The sequence below is a fragment of the Pseudochaenichthys georgianus genome, chromosome 14 (assembly GCF_902827115.2).
Source record: "Pseudochaenichthys georgianus chromosome 14, fPseGeo1.2, whole genome shotgun sequence".
In the NCBI taxonomy this organism is placed as follows: domain Eukaryota; kingdom Metazoa; phylum Chordata; class Actinopteri; order Perciformes; family Channichthyidae; genus Pseudochaenichthys; species Pseudochaenichthys georgianus.
The window spans coordinates 39,801,117-39,820,356 of record NC_047516.1 but is presented as its reverse complement, the minus strand read 5'-3'; the positions used below and the strand labels follow the sequence as shown (position 1 = coordinate 39,820,356).

Below are 19,240 nucleotides of genomic sequence, written 5' to 3'. Positions count from 1 at the left end.
GGTGGCGGCACATTAAAGTGTGCACCTGATTGTTTAACTTGAAGGTGCCTGATGACATTTAACCATTCAAACAAAATCATATTTCGTTTATTTTTAACGAAATAAATGTGGTTTAATCCACATAATTTAGGCCTACTGTGTTAATTGTTTACTGTAGTATTGTTTAACTTGAAGGTGCCTGATGCAGAGTCCTGCACGGGTCTGATTTTCAAGACCCGCTCCCGCCCCACGACGTGCAATACCGAACCCGCCCCGCTACCTGCACATATTGCCAATTAGTTCCGCAACCCGACCCGACCCGTCGGCACAAGATCCGCAACCCGACCCGAACCCGCATAGCCTAGCCTATATATGAGTAGTGAAAACGTGCAATTATTAACACATGCAGTTGCATATTTGTCTCAAAAAGCGTGTGATGTTGGTTATTTTCTCCATCTAGGATGACACCAAAAGCCTCCCAGACGTTGGATTTCGCTCTTGAGGAAGTGTTATTGAAAATTCTGTATTCTCCATAGAGAGCTTCACCTCAGCCATTTCGAATGTGGCGCGCACAGCAGCAGATTGATGCGCTGCAGAGGTTATGATTATGCACGGTCCCGCGGGGGAGAAGTCTGAGGATTTAAACATTAATTTAATTAATTATTATTATTTTAATATATTTATTATGCAACACCCGCGACCCGACCCGCATCATCTTTGTTTTACCCAGAACCGAACCCAGAAAAAAGCGTTTGAAAAAATACCACCCGCGAATCACCTTTTTTGCGGGTCACCCGATGCAGGACTCTGGCCTGATGTGAACATTTCCAGAAGAACTCTAGCTTGAATGGCCTTTGTATGTGTATACAGTAGGCCTACAGTACAGCCCAACCATGTACACCTTCCTTTGTTCCCATCCAAAGTTTGAATTGGATAAAGGTAATGGTTATCGATGGTGCTTTTATAGCCTATTGTATAATAACTGTGTGATTTATGCATATGGCCACCTATTTACACGGCTCTTCCCGTCAAGAATATGAATAGAACTTAGTTAGATAATCACACACGTCTCCCCACGTCTCCCCGTCCCGAAAATGATAAATAAAATAAAAAGAGGAAACAATTTTCAAGTTCAGTTTTCAATGTTTTATTTAAAATAACTGACATAACAGACACCATACTGTCGGCCTATCTGCTGCGGAAACCAGGACGAGCTATTTCGGGATCTGTTTTTCGGGGGCTCCTCTGTCTCTCATTTTCCCGGCTCCTGATCTTATGCCACTGGTCAATGTTCAGATTTGGGAACCAATTGGAAACATAGTACTCGATCTTTTTCAACCTCTTGACGGGAAAAAAGGAAGGTGTAAATGGTTGAATGATGAATAAACAGTGAGGAGGGGTACAGTATGAATACACTAGATATACACAGCAGCCCAGCCTGTGAGCAGTATGAACACCAATGAGCGCTCAGCTCGAGATACCAGCGAGTCGAGAGAGAGAATGATATCTGCATTTTCTCTTTTGGTTTGATTAGGACACATCCTGGGGATTGTGTTTACAAACATTGACCACACCGTTCACCAGCCCCCACCCCCCATGTTGCCTATGCTGTCCTGTGTTGCGAACTCTTTGTTTAAAACGAATTGGCCATCGGAATGTGTGGAGGAAGGGTCACATTCCACAGCTCTCCCCCCCCCCCCCATAGGCTATATGAGTCCGTGTATCTACGCACCATTTGTTTTTCTTTATTAAAAAAGTAAACGGAAGAGCGTCTGAGAGGCGTTTTTGCCCTTTTGCTTTTTACTTTACTAAATGGTCTAATGGTCAGTGGAGCGAGGGGGGGGGGGGGGGCCGCAAAACTCGCGGAAGTGATTTCAAAACAAAAAGCACTCGTTTGCGGAACAAAGAAAACGGCCAAGACACACATTGAGTCCAGAAAATGAATGTTATTAAGGGCTGTAAATATAATAAGCCTGTGTCTAAAATTGACAACAGGCTTATTATATTTACAGCCCTTAAGATACACTTTTGTGTTTAACAGCTGACCACCATGACACACTTTGTTTAGTAGATTTCGCATGAGAGCAAAATGTATAAATATGAGCATTAAATGATATGAATATGAGAACAAAATGCATGAATGTGTGAGTGTAAATATATACGTGTGTGAGAGTGAAAATGTATGTATGTAAAAGTAGAATATATGTGTGTAAGAGTGAACATGTATGTATGTAAAAGGAGAATATATGTGTGTAAGAGTGAAAATGTATGTATGTAAAAGGAGAATATATGTGTGTAAGAGTGAAAATATGCTGCATTTTGAATGTCCGATAGTCCACCATTTCCACCGGAAATATCAAACATTTAATAAAAGTGAAAAACAATGAACAAGACTTAACGTATTCATCATAATTAATTATACTTATTTCGTTTGGATGTAGGATTTCTGACTTTGTTTAGAGCAGTGATCTTCTACTATATGAACATTTTGGACCCAAAATCACAAAAAAAAACGTAAAAACATATTTTGAAAATGATATTATTTTTCATATAGGTAACACAAACATACACAACGAAACCATTTAAAAGCTGGAAATATATACATGGAATGTCACTATGATAATGTGAAAGTTTGATTGAGGTAGCATGGGATTTCATTCTGATAAGGCAAAAGTGTTATTATAAATATAATACAAATATATATATATACACATTATGTACAACAATCAGTTTTTTCTGTCTTTATCTGTGCCACGCTTCAAAGCGGTTTCTGTCAACAACGACACAGAGGGCAACATCACAGGCTCCTCCTCCTCCATGTCAAAAAACAAGCTTAAAGCTTGACTCACGTTCAGAGTTCTCTTCATCATAGTTGAATCTTCAAAACTCTAAATCTATCTAACTATATCTAAATTCTCAATGTTTGTCTGTCACTTTACTTCAATCGCAGTCTCCCGCCGCCTCTCTTCGTCTCCCGCCGCCTGTCTTCGTATATCTTCGTCTCTCTCCATTTCCCGCCATCTCTCTTCGGTTCCCGCCGTCCCTCTTCGTCTCTTTTCGTCTCGTTTCGTATCACTCCGTTTAACTGATTACCTCACCCCCTCCCTGGTAAATACATCCTGTTGAGCAGAATCTACAGTTTCTAGTGTTTTCCGTTTCGTAAAATGATCAAATACGGCGAAGATATTAAAACATGTGCTTCCATTATTCATACTTCTGAAATATATCTGTATTAACTTTATATCATCGTATGTCCGTGTGTATTGGGTATTTTTGCATGAAACAAAGACTGACATATAGTTTCAAGCCAGTACCTTCGACAGAAATACACATATACATCCTGTTGAGCAGGATCTACAGTTTCCAGTATTTTCCGTTTCGTAAAATTATCAAATACGGCGAAGATATTCAAATATGTGCTTCCATTTTTCACACTTTTAAAATGTATTAACTTTATATCATCGTATCTCCGTGTTTACTGGGTATTTTTGCATGAAACAAAGACTGGGATATAGTTTCAAGCCAGTACTTTCGACAGAAACACACGGCAATGTTGTCCGGACTGTTGTTTTTATGCGGCGCCGGCTTGAACAGGTCATGTGATCTGATCACGCCGGCGTGACGGTCGACTCCAAAGGGTTAATATTAAATACATATAAGTATTTTTACAACTTGTATTTAGAAATACTCAGTTGTAATTATTGATGCATATGTGTTCATCCATTCAATGTGGCATCTGCTATAATGGGGTTAATGTATGATATTACTTAATAATACAATACATTATAATATATGATATGATAATTACATTTTACTTTTATTCATTTCTTATTTCATAGTTTCTCATTATTATTATTTTTATCGCTCATCTTATTTTTGATTTTATTAGTCTGTGTGAATCTGTGCTGTCCTGTTTTTCACTCTCACCCTGTTGCCGTTTGAACTACTGCATTTCCCCACGGGATTAATAAAGGTTAATCTTATCTTATCTTAATGTATAAGTTGATTTACTTCAATCTACTGTACTGTGTAAAAACACCCCAACAATATTACAAGAAATATACTGCATAAAGCAAACTATATACTTTATTTGATCTACAATATTGATGTTTCGACAACACCCAGTTGTCTTTGTGTATTTTGTGAATAAAGCGCCATCTCATGGTTAAATCCTGTAATTGAACAAATGGGGAAATTGGGCAACACCCTCTAGCAATTTGGCAACACCCCCAGCCACTGGCATCCGCTGGGCTTTTGACTGGGACACACCCATGTGAGTCCTATCTGGGGTGCTACATCTGTATATATGCGGGTTCGGGTCGGGTTGCGGATCTTGTGCCGACGGGTCGGGTCGGGTTGCAGAACTAATTGGCAATATGTGTGGGGGGCGGGTTCGGTATTGCATGTCGCGGGTGCGGAGCGGCTCTTGAAAATCAGACCCGTGCAGGACTCTGGCCGACGTCATGAATGTGCGTCTGCTGCTGTGGGGAAACTATGGAAACTACAGTTTTCTATACAGCGGACTACAACATGGATGTTCAATAAGAACGAGGGACTACTGTAAACTCATCTAGAGACTCTGCACCGTGCTCTGATGCTCTTGCTTCATGCTTTATGAACGTGGACAACAGAGAAACATATTCTTCAGGACCAAAGGAATAAAAAAGGAAAGTGAAACTTATGCTCGTCGTCACCCTCTCACTCCGGTCCACATTAATACAAATGATCCCAATACGTATGATTGTATGAACTATGAAAATATCTTAAAATCAATACAAATGTATTTATTATAAACGTTAGTCCTTAACATCTATCACTGTGTATATCACCATTCAAACATATTTTAAAAGTTGAACAAACTCCACACAGCTCAGTAAAGACTGTGAAATGCTGACTTTATTTGATCATTTCAGTAAAAACTAACGTTCATATTTCTCTTTTTGATTATAATACTGATCAACGTTCAGAACAAAGCACTTTGGCAACTTACCACATACGTTTTAAAATGCTTAATAAGCACCGTAACTTTCATGATATAATTTCTCCGTCATAATCGATTGTTTCCGTGAACGGCCGACTGTTGTGTGACGGCAAATGCTGCGGCTGCAAGGCATTGTGGGGCAGCATTTTCTCCTCTCCTTTCGTCAAGGGAGGTCCAGTGGTTCCTAAGCTAAAGGAGGTTATAAAGGAAGTTTGAAACATCCTTTCCTATCATCTAGAGAATTGGAACGGCACTTGTTATCATGGCTGCCACTGAGGGACTTCCGGGTCATTTCACTCCGTTAGGAAGGTTCCTAAACTAAATGGACTATTTGACTGCAACCCAAGTCTTCCCTGTCAGTTTTGATTAACTTTTTAAAGCACATTATCTGTTTGGGATCTCCTATGACCAGGCCTTAAACGGCATGTAGGCATTTTTGCAGACCACCATCTACAACATTGATGTAAACTTGTTTCCATGTACACTTTTAGATGTTGATCATCCTGCTCGGTGATTGTTAGTCTTTCAAAACACTATTTTTTTGTCAGTTTACTTTGCACATTAGCACTAGGGTATGGTATTCAACGTTGTCCATTTGTTGTAACAGGATTTTGGAATGATGACCTCTAAAGTGTTTCCCCAGGCTAAAGAGGCCTAATGAGCAAATGTACACACATTTCCACCCATGACCAATGTATTTAGTGTGTTGTTTGATATTGCTACTGATTAGATGTTATATTTAAAACACGTCAAAATCACATTTTTTTAAAATAAACGCATGTTTTCAAGAATCTGATGTGTAATTTATTTCCTGAAGTGTTAATGAATGGTTTGCTTGGTGTACATCAGCTAAACAGCACTGAAACAGTGTTAACAATGACCATGGAGAACATTTTCTCTCTCAAAGTGTTGAATAATCAGCTCTGCACCGTGACACTAAAAGACTGACTAAGAGTAAACTCTGAGGGTTCTAGGTTTACACTGCACGTGTTGGAAAGCACTCAAACAGTGTCAAAAAAAGTATAGAGTATATTTTGACTCCCAAAGTGTTCAAATCAAACTCTTTATTTATATTTTACACTTTTGACAGTGTTCAAACTGGTGTTAAATGTACTCTTATAGAGTACAATGTACTGTTTTTGCTGTGTTGAGTTACCGAGTTGATAACCAGCATCGTAGGACCACTTAGCGAGAGCACGTTTGTTTTGGATTAGGTAAGCCAGCTAACTCAAATATATCCAGGGTATGTTGAACTGGATTCGTAGTACAGGCCTAGTGCTAGCTGCGCTAACGGATATAAGAAGAAGATGTTTCTACAACAAAGGTGGAGGGGAGCTCTCGCCTGACAGACTGAGAGGCTGATAACTACAGCTCAGTGAGGTAGTGATGTGTCGGTCGCGAACGAGCCGATTCTTTTGAACGGCTCTTTGGTACGAACGAGGGGAACCGAGTCCTACTTGGTGAGAGCCGTTCTTTTTATCGTTCAATCGTTGGTCCGCACTCACTGCCTGCCAAAATCCAATCGCCTTTTAAAAAGCTTGATTTTGTTCCCCAAACGTATTCTGTGAAGACCCGCCCCTACTCTGATTGGTAGGTTTCAGCATGAGGAGTGAGATGGGGTGGGTTTTAACGGAATACGCGAGAGAGAGAAGTCATAACAAGTGGTACAGGACAGGTAGACGACGTGTTTTTCGGATTGGAAAATGAGCCAAACGCGAAAACGCAGCATTTGGATGCACTTCAACCAAAACCCAGGCAGTGATAAAGTGCACCATTTGTAAAGGCAAAATATCCTTTAAAGCAGGGTCAACAAATAATCTCCATCGCCACTTAAAAACACAGTATCTAATATTAAGAGTTGCGTGAATTTCATTCAAGGCAAGGCAACTTTATTTACTTTATTCAAAGTAGTACATTCACTGACATGAATGACACGGATATGGCGCCACCTTGTGTCATGTTTACAATACAGATTATTGACATTAGGTCTGGCAATACAGTCAATCATTATCCTGGTGATTATTTTGCAGATAAACCTAGTAACCCCGCCCCCTTTAAAAAAAACGTCTCTTTTGAACGGCTCTCTGAAAGGAACGGAGCCATAAGATCCGGCTCCCTTCACTACAGTGAGGTAAAGGACTCTCTCAGTGTTTAGATAGTTAACTTTCCTCATTCCCCTGGGAATAAGGAAAGGTCTACAAGGAGACAGGTTCACACCAACGCGGTTCCCGTTCTAGCTCCGTGCTTGCGCTCTTCTGGTTTGGAACCGATTCTTTTTTTCAGCCCTCGTTTTGTTCACACCGCCCAGAGCCCGACTGGTGCTGCCGCTGCTGCGTCATAACGTCACCGTTTACGTCGCTGATTTTCTCCCCAACGGCGCTCACAACAATGGGGGACTGCATCAGGTCGATGATTGTGTTGCTTTTAATCATACGAAGCCAGATTAAATTAAATAACTACTTCTCAACCCTTATACATTTATCCAGAGTGCCGTGGTTCATTGTTTATTAATGTGTTTCAGCGGCATTTACTGCAGTGCTGCCCGCTGTTTGGCATCACAACGCTGTTATGACAGTTTCTTTGGACGGACAGACGTGCAATAGATGCCGTGTGTAAATGGAAGAGATAATACATTTTACAGCATATAGACCGAATGTTAGGAAATGCATGTGTCTGTAATGAGAAGATGAATCCAGGAGGATGTCAGCTACAATCCTGTAGAAGCCATCAGGGAAGCAGCATGGCGAGACCCAAGGCAGGACCGCAGAGACAGGTTCAGCCACGACCCGAAGTCCACGACTTAATCCAGAACTCAGGAGAGAGGATCCAAGACACAGGACTACAGCAAGAGGATCAGCCTCGACTCCGGATCCCGGCGTAGATATAGATACAAAACAAGAACAAAGACGTGGCTGGGTTAATCTGAACAAGAGAATACACAGACACAGACAGAGAGGGGAAAGGTCATTGGATACAAGTTATTCTTGATAACCCTCTAGAAAGATCTCATGAACTTCCCCACTCAATATATCAAGACCTGAGCAGTTCTATTAGATATAGATAAGAAACAGAGAGAACTGTTTATGAAATCCTATGTTATGTTATAAATATTAAAATAAAGAACTAAATGAATAAATAAATAAATAGATAATTAAACAAAAGCCAAAGAGAAAAAGTGAGTTTTAAGTGTTGATTTAAAAACCCCAGGGTCTGGGCCGACCTCACATGGAGGGGCAAAGTATTCCAGAGCCTAGGGCCAGCCGCTGCGAAAGCTCCATGCCCTCGGGTTTTAAGCCTGGTCTTAGGCCCTATCAACAACAGCTGATCAGCCGACCTTAAGGCTCTGCCTGGGGTGTAGCGGTGGAGGAGTTCGGCTATATAGGCAGGAGCCAGCCCATTTAGGGCTTTAAAAACAAATAAAAGGAGTTTAAAATCTATTCTGAACCAAACTGGAAGCCAGTGCAGTGAGGCCAGAATTGGGGTGATATGGTCGCGCTTTTTATGGCCAGTGAGAAGACGTGCAGCTGCATTCTGAACTAGCTGGAGGCGTCTAATTGAGGCCTGGTCCATACCCACATACAGAGCGTTGCAGTAATCCAGTCTCCAGGTAAAAAAGGCGTTAATAACCCTTTCTAGGTCTTTAAAAGATCAAAACGACTTGGTCTTAGCCAATAGTCGTATTTTGAAAAAGCAGGTCTTGACTACAGTGCTAACCTGCTTATCAAATGTAAAGGCGCTGTTGAAGGTCACTCCAAGGTTCATGACAGAGGGGAAGATATTTTTATTGAGGGAGCCCAGAATATCAACCGGGGAGACTGTTGGTTGGGGTCCAAAAAAGATGACCTCGGTCTTGCTCTCATTGAGGGTGAGGAAGTTTTGGCTCAGCCAGGATTTAATCTCTGTTAAGCAGTCCTTCAACTGCTGTAGTGAGTTGGCATTTTGATTGAGAGGCAGATAGATCTGTACATCATCAGCGTAACAATGGAAGGGGATATTATATGTTGTAATAATTGAACCTAGGGGCAGTATGTACAATAGAAAAAGGATGGGGCCCAGAATTGAGCCTTGGGGAACCCCACAGGTAAGAGGGGCTTTGGCAGAGGAGAAGACACCTAACTGCACTGAGAAGCTACGGTCCGTCAAATAAGACCTGAACCATGCAAGAGCAGAGCCTGTGATGCCTGCGGACTGTTCAAGCCGTGACAACAGGATACTATGATCCACAGTGTCAAAGGCCGCAGTTAAATCTAACAGCACCAAGACAGCTGGGCTGCCTGAGTCGGCGGCTAAGAGCAGATCATTAAAAACTCTTAAAGGGCTGTTTCAGTGGGTTTAAAGCCAGACTGACATTTTTCATGGATACCATGCGTGGTTAAAAATGACTGCAACTGGGCGTAGACTACTCGCTCCAGGGCTGTGAGATGGGCCTGAAATGTGCGAGAATGGAGGGATCGAGATTTTTCTTTTTAAGTAGTGGCTTAACCACGGCATGTTTGAAGGCAGCTGGGACACATCCTGAGCTAAGAGAGGTGTTTACAAGCAATAAAACACTTGCTCCAACTGATTCAAAAACATCTCTAAGGAAGCGAGAGGGAATGCTGTCTAAGATACAGTTTGTCGGCCGCAGGTGCTTGACTACATCCGAGAGAGAGGAGAGGGATACAGGCTCAAAGTGGTCGAGGACAGCAGGGCACAGAAAGGGAGCAGGATCTAGGGTAGCACTAGTATAGGCTAGCCTAAGAGCAGATAAAACATTTAAGAAATTTATTTAGTATTTTGTATTTTATTTAATGTATTAGTAGTTGATGGCACAATTGGAGAAGCATTACAAGGATTAATGATCGAATTGAGGACATTAAAAAGAACTTGAGGTTTATGGTTATTTTTGAAGAATAACAGAGAAATATACTCTGTTTTGGCTGCTTTGACTACCGTCTGATAATCGGAAAGGCAAGCACGAAGAATTTCTAAGGAGACATGAAGTTTATCCTTTTTCCATTTTCTCTCTGCACGCCTACAAGCGCGTCTAAAAGCGCGAGTACAATCATTAAGCCACGGCTCTAAGAGAACTTTGGTGCGTCTAAGCGTAAAAGGAGCAACGGAATCCAGTATTAGGGTGCACGTCGAATCAAACAAAGAGATAAGCTCATCCGCACTAAAAGCACAGTTCACCTCTAATTTACAAATCGGATAAGTATTAAAAGCATCTGAAAACTGTGAGGCAGTCAAGGGGTTAATTGAACGCAGACAACGCGCAGGAGCAAGTTATTCGACTCCTACAGAAGGGATCGAGGTTGTAAACAGAACTGGTCAATTGTCTGAAATACGCGTTCCTGCACAGATTTCATCCACGGAGATAGACAATCCAAACGATAATACTAAATCTAAGGTGTGTCCTTTATCGTGTGTTGGGCCAGCCACAGACTGAATGAGACCGAAAGAGTCGAGGAGTTTTTTAAAAAATCCCTAACCAGAGGTTTAGACTCGCAGCACACATGGACATTAAAGTCTCCGCAGATCAAAACACGATCATATTTCACCATGATCCCGGACAGAAAGTCAGAAAAGTCAGTTATGAAATCATTATTGTACTTTGGCAGGACGATACACGACTGTGCAGAGTATAGGCGAGGCTAGGTTCAATTCAAAAAGCTGCAAGTCAAAGCTAGCATAGCTAGTTACTGGGTGAAGCAAACGGCATTGGAGATTAGCTCTAAACACTGAAGCTATACCCCCACCACGGCCGGTGGTACGGGGGGTGCTGAAGGAAGTACAGTCGGGAGGAAGAAGTTCAGAAAACGGTACATACTCGCTGGTGTGGACCCAGGTCTCCGTCAGGAACATTAAATCCAGATCATGAGAGGTGAAGAAGTCGTTTAACAGGAACGTCTTGTTTGCTATCGACCTAGCGTTTAGCAAAGCCATGCAGAGTTTTCTCTCCGGGCTGGCCGAAGGTGTAGTGCGTCTCAGCTGACGAAGGTGTGAGTGTTGAACGCCGCGCGGACCGGGAGCAGTCGGTCGGGCAGGAGGAGCTGCCAGCGGGCCCAGCAGAGGCCGCAGCTCCGGAAAGACAGGGCGAATCCACCGAACCCTCGGATGGCGTGCAGCGGGAGGGCCATGACATCTGATGCGTGGATAAGTCACGGAAGAAGCCATCAGGTGTGCTTTTTGATGGACAAGCGCGCCACCACGCTTTCCCCGTCGTCTAAAGCGCTTTCGGTGAGGCAGGATGCAGGGCAACCGGCGCAGGTAGGTGGGCATATCTGACAGTAGAGGGGGGGGAGTCGATTTACGGTTGCCAGATGTAGGTTTGGGCAGCAGTATAAACTCCAGTGAGGGTCTTAGGTGGAGGAGAGCTTGGCGATCATAGACGAGCAGAGCAGGGACATTCTGACAAACATAAAACAAAAACAGGATAGCTAAAGGCAGAGAGCTGAGGGAGCGGCATGCCAACACAGGCGCCATCTTGAAATCCTTGACAATTGAATTACTGTTCCTGTAGGCTCGGGGTATACTTATCTAATCATCACGCAATGTTCTGTGTACATCTGTGGAGTGATGAGGCCCGAGCCTAGACGCCAAACTCAAACTATATGCTGCCTCTAATAAACATATCAAAGAGAAATATGTGAGTTGTCTGACTGAAATAAAGTTTAGAAACACAAACAATTTTTTCAGCATCATAATACACATGACATCCCCAAATAACAACACATCAACTGTTGATGGTCTAGTCAAATGGAGATGAGCAGACTATTGGTCTATAATGATCACTCAAATCTGAACATTGATTTAAAAGATTATTGTTGATAACGAACTAACAACATCGGTGAGGGAGTCCTGATTCACAGTAGAACATAGACGTTGCCACAATGCAAAGCCTTTCCGCCATGAGCTTGGTGTGCCGGGGGTATAGGCAGTGAACCAACGATAAAAAGAACGGCTCTCACCAAGTACAACTCAGTTCCCTTTGTTCGTACCAAAGAGCCGTTCTAAATAATCGTCACATCACTCGACCCTTCGGTTGAAAGTCAACTGTCTTCCAGCTGAGCCTACATTTTGATTATGCCTGAAAACACTTACTTCACTTTTAATATACTTTGTCTTAGTCGATTCTTTGCCAATCAACACATTCCTGCATTTCTATTTCTCACTCGTCCCTTCTGTCAGTAGAACGATTAAATTGGGATGTGTAATTTGGAGCTAAACTTTTATTTAAACCAAGGAAAAGTAAGCAGGTTAGGAAACCAAACTAAGTGATGTGTTGAGTCTATCTTGTCCGCTGCGCTTCGACTCAGCTCCGTAACTGCACACAGCCACACAGACCCACAGCCCTAAACAGTGCAAACATCCACAAGTGATACAAACAAACACACAATCTTCTAATAGTCAGTGAAGATTAGAAATCCTCTGAGACAGGACATGATTTCCAGTGAGGGTTTGAGCTCTCTTAATTCCATCGTGGCAACGGGCCCATGAGCAATATGAGTGTTGTAAAACTTTGAGGTGTCATTGGTTGAACCAATCTGAAGGACTATCTGAAGCATCACGTGGTATCGCCGGGCAGCGAGGCTTTGTTTGTCATCAATGACGTCACTGTCCTAACACGATACAAGCCTCGATACACGCTTCACCAAAAACTTCCTGGATTACTCAAACCCCGCTCCGAAGCCTCGGCCCAGTGAGTAACATCACTAGTTAAGACAGCTTTATCTTGTTCTTACTGCTCATAGGTCCAGCTTCCTGCTTAACCCTGACACACATTGCTGGTTTTGTTACTTTAATAGGATACGGATGATCATAACAAAAAACGTAATGCTGCAAGGATTCACTACTTCTTAGCTGATGATTTAGAGGTCCGTCCTTCCTGTCATTAAGCCACAGTGTCTCTCTTCAGGGGTTTCGGCCTGCCTCAGTGATACAGTCCCCTCCATCAAGCCTGCAAGCCATTGACATCACCAAACGTTTGCATTCTTCTTGTGTGATGCTTTTCCAGGCTTTCACAAGTCTCTTTCAGTTGTTGTTTGTTTCAGGGGGTTTCTCCCTTCAGTCTCCTCTTTATCAGGTATAATAGGGTTTAAGTCTGGAGATTGACTTGGCCAGTCTAAAACCTTCCACTTCTTTCCCCTGATAAACTCCTTGGATGTTTTGGCAGTGTGTTTTGGTCGTTGTCAGCTGCATGATGAAGGATCTCCCGATCAGTTTGGTTGCATCTCTCTTTAAATTGGCAGAGAAAATGTTTCTGTAGACTTCTGAGTTCATTTGGCTGCTGCCATCATCAATGAAGATCAATGAGCCCGTCCAGAAGAAGCCATGCAAGCCCAAGCCATGACATCACCTCCACCGTGTTTCACAGATGAGATGTGTGTTTGGGATTATGAGCAGATCCTTTCTTTTTCCACACGTTGGCCTTTCCATCACTTTCGAAAGGTTGATCTTTGACTCATCAGTCCATACAACTTTGTCCCAGAACCTTTGAGCCTCGTCTCTGTACTTTTTGGCAAATTCAAATCTGGCCTTCATATTCTTATTGCTAATGAGTGGTTTGCATCTTCTGGTGTAGCCTCTGTACTTTTGAGTACACAACTGCTGATGTTTTCCTTTGTCGACCAGTTTGAAGTCTGATGCTCAGTACACCAGTGGTTTCTTTCTAAATGGTTGTACTGGCTATGGCCAATGTTTGTGCAACGGCTCTGATGGATTTTCCATCTTCTCTCAGTTTCAAAATTGCTAGCTTTTCTCCCGTAGGCAGCTCTCTAGTCTTCATATTGGTTACACCGTTGTAACTATAAATGCAGTCTGCACAGGCAAACCCCAAAGCTCAAACTGAGAGTAGACATGCAGTGCTATTTATTGTTAGAATAATCAATGTAGCAGGACACACCTGGGCAACAAAAAACACCTGTCAGGCACATGTTCCAATACTTTTGGTCACTTGGTCAGTTGGGTTTAAACAAAATGTGCTTTCTTCTCAGTTGTATAACAGAACTAGATGTAAATACCTGGAATTAAAAGCTGAAATACTGATATTTTGTCTCATCTTCATCTTTTGATGTCAAACCCAATTGTTTTCAATGTACAGCAAAAATAAAGCAATTGGCCTTGCTGTTCCAATAGTTTTGGAGGGGACTGTATATCGAAATGCAAAATGAAACACCATCTACTTAGTCTGATTTAGACTGAACTTGTGACGATCCAACATTTCTTTCAGAACATCATTAGTCTCCAAGCTCAGTTGTGCTTTATTTAATGTAAAGCCCATATGGCAGAGCACATTTTCTAAAATATAATGGCACTGTCCTTCTGCCTTTCACTTAACTTGTTCCCTGTTGATGTGTGCATTAACTTTAGGTAAATAATGCTTGCCTAAAGATAGCTTATCACACATTATCAACCTACTACTTGCACCAGTAGCGTGGCGTGGGAAAAAAAATAGGGGAAGCTAATAATACGTCCTTTCTTTTGGGTCGGGGGTGTGGTGGTGGTCAATGTAATAACGTAACAGATGAGTGATTACAGCACCCGGTATCATTTTACACACATTTGTATCAGATGCAGGACTTACACACGCCTGTTATCTAACCGACAGGTCCGCACGCACTCTCCAGCCCAAACTCTAATAAGCATTCATTCACAAACTAAATCAGGAGACCTTTAACGTTTTACATCCGACTCGCTCCTTTTTTCCTCGCTGTACACAGCTCCAGTTTGGGCATCGGCCTGTCATCAGATTGTATTTGTTGTTGCTGCTGTAGCGGAAGTTTAGTACAATTATTTTTGATGAAATACTCCAAATCTCCACCCTCCATAATTGCACTTGCTTCAGTTGCTTGCTACTTTCTAACGGCGGTGAGAGTGGTGCAGTGGCGCTATCTATCTTCTATCGATTAGATTTATGATTCAAAAATTATAAAAGTAGGGTAGACATGTGGATATTATCCGACTGAACAAAACGTGCATTTATCTAACAGGTTCGTTTCCCACTGACCTTATTTCGAGCTATTTTCCAAAATCCTATGGAGAAATCCCATTGCTTTCTGTCGAGGGAACCCGAGCGCAGCTTACTTCCGGGTTTTAGGACGCGTCACTGCAACACTAAGTTGATGCAATTTGATTGGATTGTGAGCCAAGGGAAGCCAGCCGCCTCTGGCTTCCCTTGGCATGGCCCTGACTAATCAAAGGTTGGCAGGGGCATGACGTGAGCCTCATCTGATTGGTCAATCCCTCAATTTTTTTTCACCAAGGGAAGCCAATTTCGACTGGCCTCCTCTCGCAACAGTGAGTGCAATCTACTGTTTCACCATAACATGTAGAGGGGCGCTGTTTCACTCTTTGTAAAATACTCAATGAGAATGGGGGAGAGACGGGCCGGCAGCAACACACAGCAAAGAAGAATTATCGAAACTAAACAAAGTGTTTTTATTTATTAAAATTATAACTACAATCCGAAAAAACAGGGGAAGCCTGGCTTCCCTTGGCCTCCGGGAGAAAACGCCACTGACTTGCACCATCCATTCAGGTTTGAGTGCCTTCTTTTTCTGAACTGCAATGCAACTGAAATCTCAATCTGAAACGGTTCTCTGTGGAAGACCTTGGTGATGAATGAGTCAGCAGAATACCTCTGTTGTCAGAGAGTACCTACTCACGTAATAGGGGTTTGTGAAAACATCTATTCTCTGAAAAATAGAGATTCCTATAGTCTTGAATCAATTAACTTTAACCAAAAACCCATTTTGTAAAATATAGAATAATAACTATATGTTGACGGAACTAAACCTAAAGGACAACGTGCAGCACTAACACGGCTACAGTCATCTTGTTGCTTTGAAACAAGATAAGCGTTTGAGCATGTTTTAGATTGAATAACTTAATAATCAACTTTGCAAGACAAAGATGAATTATTTACTACTTGCGTATTTACGCACCCCTTCACCTAGAGACTAGCATTATCTCTGCACTAACAATTAAGCCAACAAGACACAGCAGCATTTTACAAATAAACTGGACCAATGTACACAGGCGACAAAGATACATCAGTCAACTTTCTTCTCAAACAGTCTGCGTTTGTGTAGAGTTTTTGGATAACAATGTTTTTCCCTACTAATGGAAAGAATGTTCTCGTTTGCTGGACGCATGCATGGTTAGGGGCAGTGTTTGTATTCCTCTTGAATGGCCATGTTTGTGATTGGATCTTTAACGTGTTGAAGAAGTGCTGAGTGTTAACATCAGAGAGGCTTTAGTTTACCCTTTGGATTCAGCATGCGTTTCTGCTTCCGCTCTGCAGAGTCCGTCCAGCTGCAGCTCACAGAGGAACGTCTCCTAAAGTCAGAAGCCCAGAGTGCACCCCCGTGCTGTGCGTCACAGGCTCTGTGGAGGGGGGGCTTCCATTTGGATATCTGCATCCAGCATTCATTCCAGCATACACATTTTAAATATAATGGTATTTACATCAGTGTTTCAAATTTGATATAGTAATAATCATTAGTGATATTAATATGAATTTAGGGTGTTTACAATTATTGGAGGCCTTTTTCTATACAGTAAGTCTCAGAACTGCAGAAGTGTGTTTTCCGCATTGCTTTAAATATACTGTAGCAATTTATAATGCTTAAAAGTCAAATGTATTAATAATGGCATATATCACAAATCACACATTTTGCCCAGGAGTCTTTACAGTGTGTATATAATATGACACCCTCTTACCCTGGACCTTTTTATTACGGCAAGGAACAAAACACAAAATTGACCTCCAAAAGTGACAAGAGCGGTCACTCTTTCAGGATGGTCAGATCTGAACGTGCAGATGGAGAGGCTTGTATTGGAAGTTAAAAGACTTGCACATTTGTATCATTTTGTATGAGATTTGCTTCGGATTTGTTTCTCTCAGGATCACAGATGAATTCATCTAGATTGAGCTCAGTCTATGTTTATTTAACTGTCAATTGATTTGTTGTTACAGGCCCTGCTGTTTCCTGTTGGAACTGTGTTATCCTCGGTATTACAGCTCCATCTAGTGGTTCAGAGTGGATAGTACTGCACAGCACTGTATGCTTTAAACTGCTGTTACATTGGCGTACTTCCTCTGCCTCTGCCAAAGGGTTGTGAAAGACACTGCAGCTGTGGTATACGTTGCTCTTGCGGGCACGACTGATGAATAGTGAGAAAGAATGTAAAATAGGAAGTTTGACACAGCTGAAGTAGGTTTTGTGTGTGTATTGCCCAAGCATGATAAACTACTGAGCATTTCATATATCTGGTTCTGAGGGTACCTTTCACTCTTTGGGCTGACGGAGACTGAGAGAAACGTATTGGATGATGTTCAAAGACGCAACATACTCAGTATGAGAGAAACAAAATCTAAATAATGGGAATAAAAACAATTCTTTAAATGCTAATTTGCGGGTAACTTCAGTGATGGCGTAATTCTTTGAAAGAAGAGAGACTAACAGGAGGAGGATACTAAGGATTATCACTGTAGTGGAATAAGAGAGAGAGACTGTGGGCCTGACACAGAGAGAGAGAGAGAGAGAGAGCGGGAAGGGGAGTTTCTGTGTGTGTGTGTGTGTGTGTGTGTGTGTGTGTGTGTGTGTGTGTGTGTGTGTGTGTGTGTGTGTGTGTGTGTGTGTGTGTGTGTGTGTGTGTGTGTGTGTGTGTGTTAGTGCGTGTGTGTGTGTGTGTGTGTGTGTGTGTGTGTGTGTGTGTGTGTGTGTGTGTGTGTGTGTGTGTGTGTGTGTGTGTGTGTGTGTGTGTGTGTTAGAGAGAGAAAAAGCTCTCGTAAAGCGTGGACTCTCTTCCTAGCTTGGCTCAGTCCGGTAGCTGTGTTTCTGCTTCCGCTGTGCAGAGTCCGTCCAGCTGCAGCTCACAGAGGAATGTCTCCTAAAGTTAAAAGCCCAGAGTGCACCCCCGTGCTGTGCCACTGCAAAGTTGCCTGCACCAACAACACTCTGTCGTTGATGTTTGGATGCAAGGTAGGTTGCGAAACATTCTCTTTGCTTCAGGAACACAGTGATGATGACTTGTTTTAGTTTACGCTCTTAGTGGCTGAGTGGTATCATGTGGTGCGCTCTCTATTATTGTGTGGTATACCTGATGGAAGAGCAACCGGTGGGATAAGGATTACAGCGTTTCTTGTGTTTGTCTATAAGCCGACAAGTATAAATAAATATTCAATTGTTTCTGAGAGTGGTGCTAGTGCAGCTTTGTTTTTCTATCCGCAAAGCTCTATGAATGCTTACTGGGGCTTAATGAGGACATATTTACAGCTAGTATAATACTTCTGCATCGCTGTACTGTCAACCTTCATGTAGTGTAGTGACATGTCAGGACTCTGATGTGCTTAGAAGCAAGTCTAACAGGCCTCTGTTTTGCAGGAGGTTTCCCTTTAACTTGACTGTACAGTGAGCAGGTCTGAACCGGAGCTGTGTTTCCTGTCTGGCAGATGACGGGTCACTCATTTAATGATTTAGATTAACTAGAAAATAAATATTGTATCAATTGAACTCCTTCAATAATTTGTTAAGATTCTGAAACTTCAGTGTAAGGGTCTTTGTTCTGATTTGTCAGTGATGGAAAGCGACCGCCCGCTTTTGCTTTAGAATCTTTCAAAAAGTAGTGATAGTCCTTACAATGAAGCCTGCAGAGTTGGCAATGGCTTTTGTGGTAAAGGAATATAACCCAACAGTGAAGCAACTATATATTTTCATTTTCTGTTTTTTTATCAGGATATCATTTAAAACAATTGAAAGAATACATGTTATCCCAAGTTTCAGAGAACAGTTCAGAAAACATGGATTTACATCATATCTTATTAAGCGTAAACCTTAGAAACTCAGGTTAAAGTGGACCTATCATGCTATATTTGAACAATATATTGTAGGGCCATACCTATATAAAGTATATAAATATAGTTTTTTTTTCAAAATACCAAAAAGATCCTGCATTTTAGCCATGCCTCATTTCGCTCTATTTGCTCTTTCCAGCACTGTTTTCGCAGGGGGCTGATTCTGTGAGCTGCAGCTGACCACGCCCCCCTGCAGCTGACCACGCCCCCTGCAGGAGAGGGGAGCGTGCTCTGAGATCAGCTGCTAGGCTGTTAGAAGAGGGGGAGTAAAAGAGATCTCCGTCCTCCGTGTTTTATTCTTATATGATTATATAGATTCGTTATTCATTTGTTTTAAAGCTCAATAAATAACAAAGAAGAACTTTGACCGGCACTTTTCTAATTTTGTCCGGAAGATTGAAACTTTAACGGACATGTTGACCGGCGGAAAAAAATCTAAC

General features: G+C 42.1%; 1 protein-coding gene across 3 annotated transcripts in view; it reads left to right on the top strand.

The window, feature by feature from the left end:
* dlg2 (discs, large homolog 2 (Drosophila)) overlaps positions 1-19,240 on the top strand; it is a 407,394-nt gene that overhangs the window by 138,646 nt on the left and 249,508 nt on the right. The gene's annotated exons all lie outside the window — the stretch shown is intronic.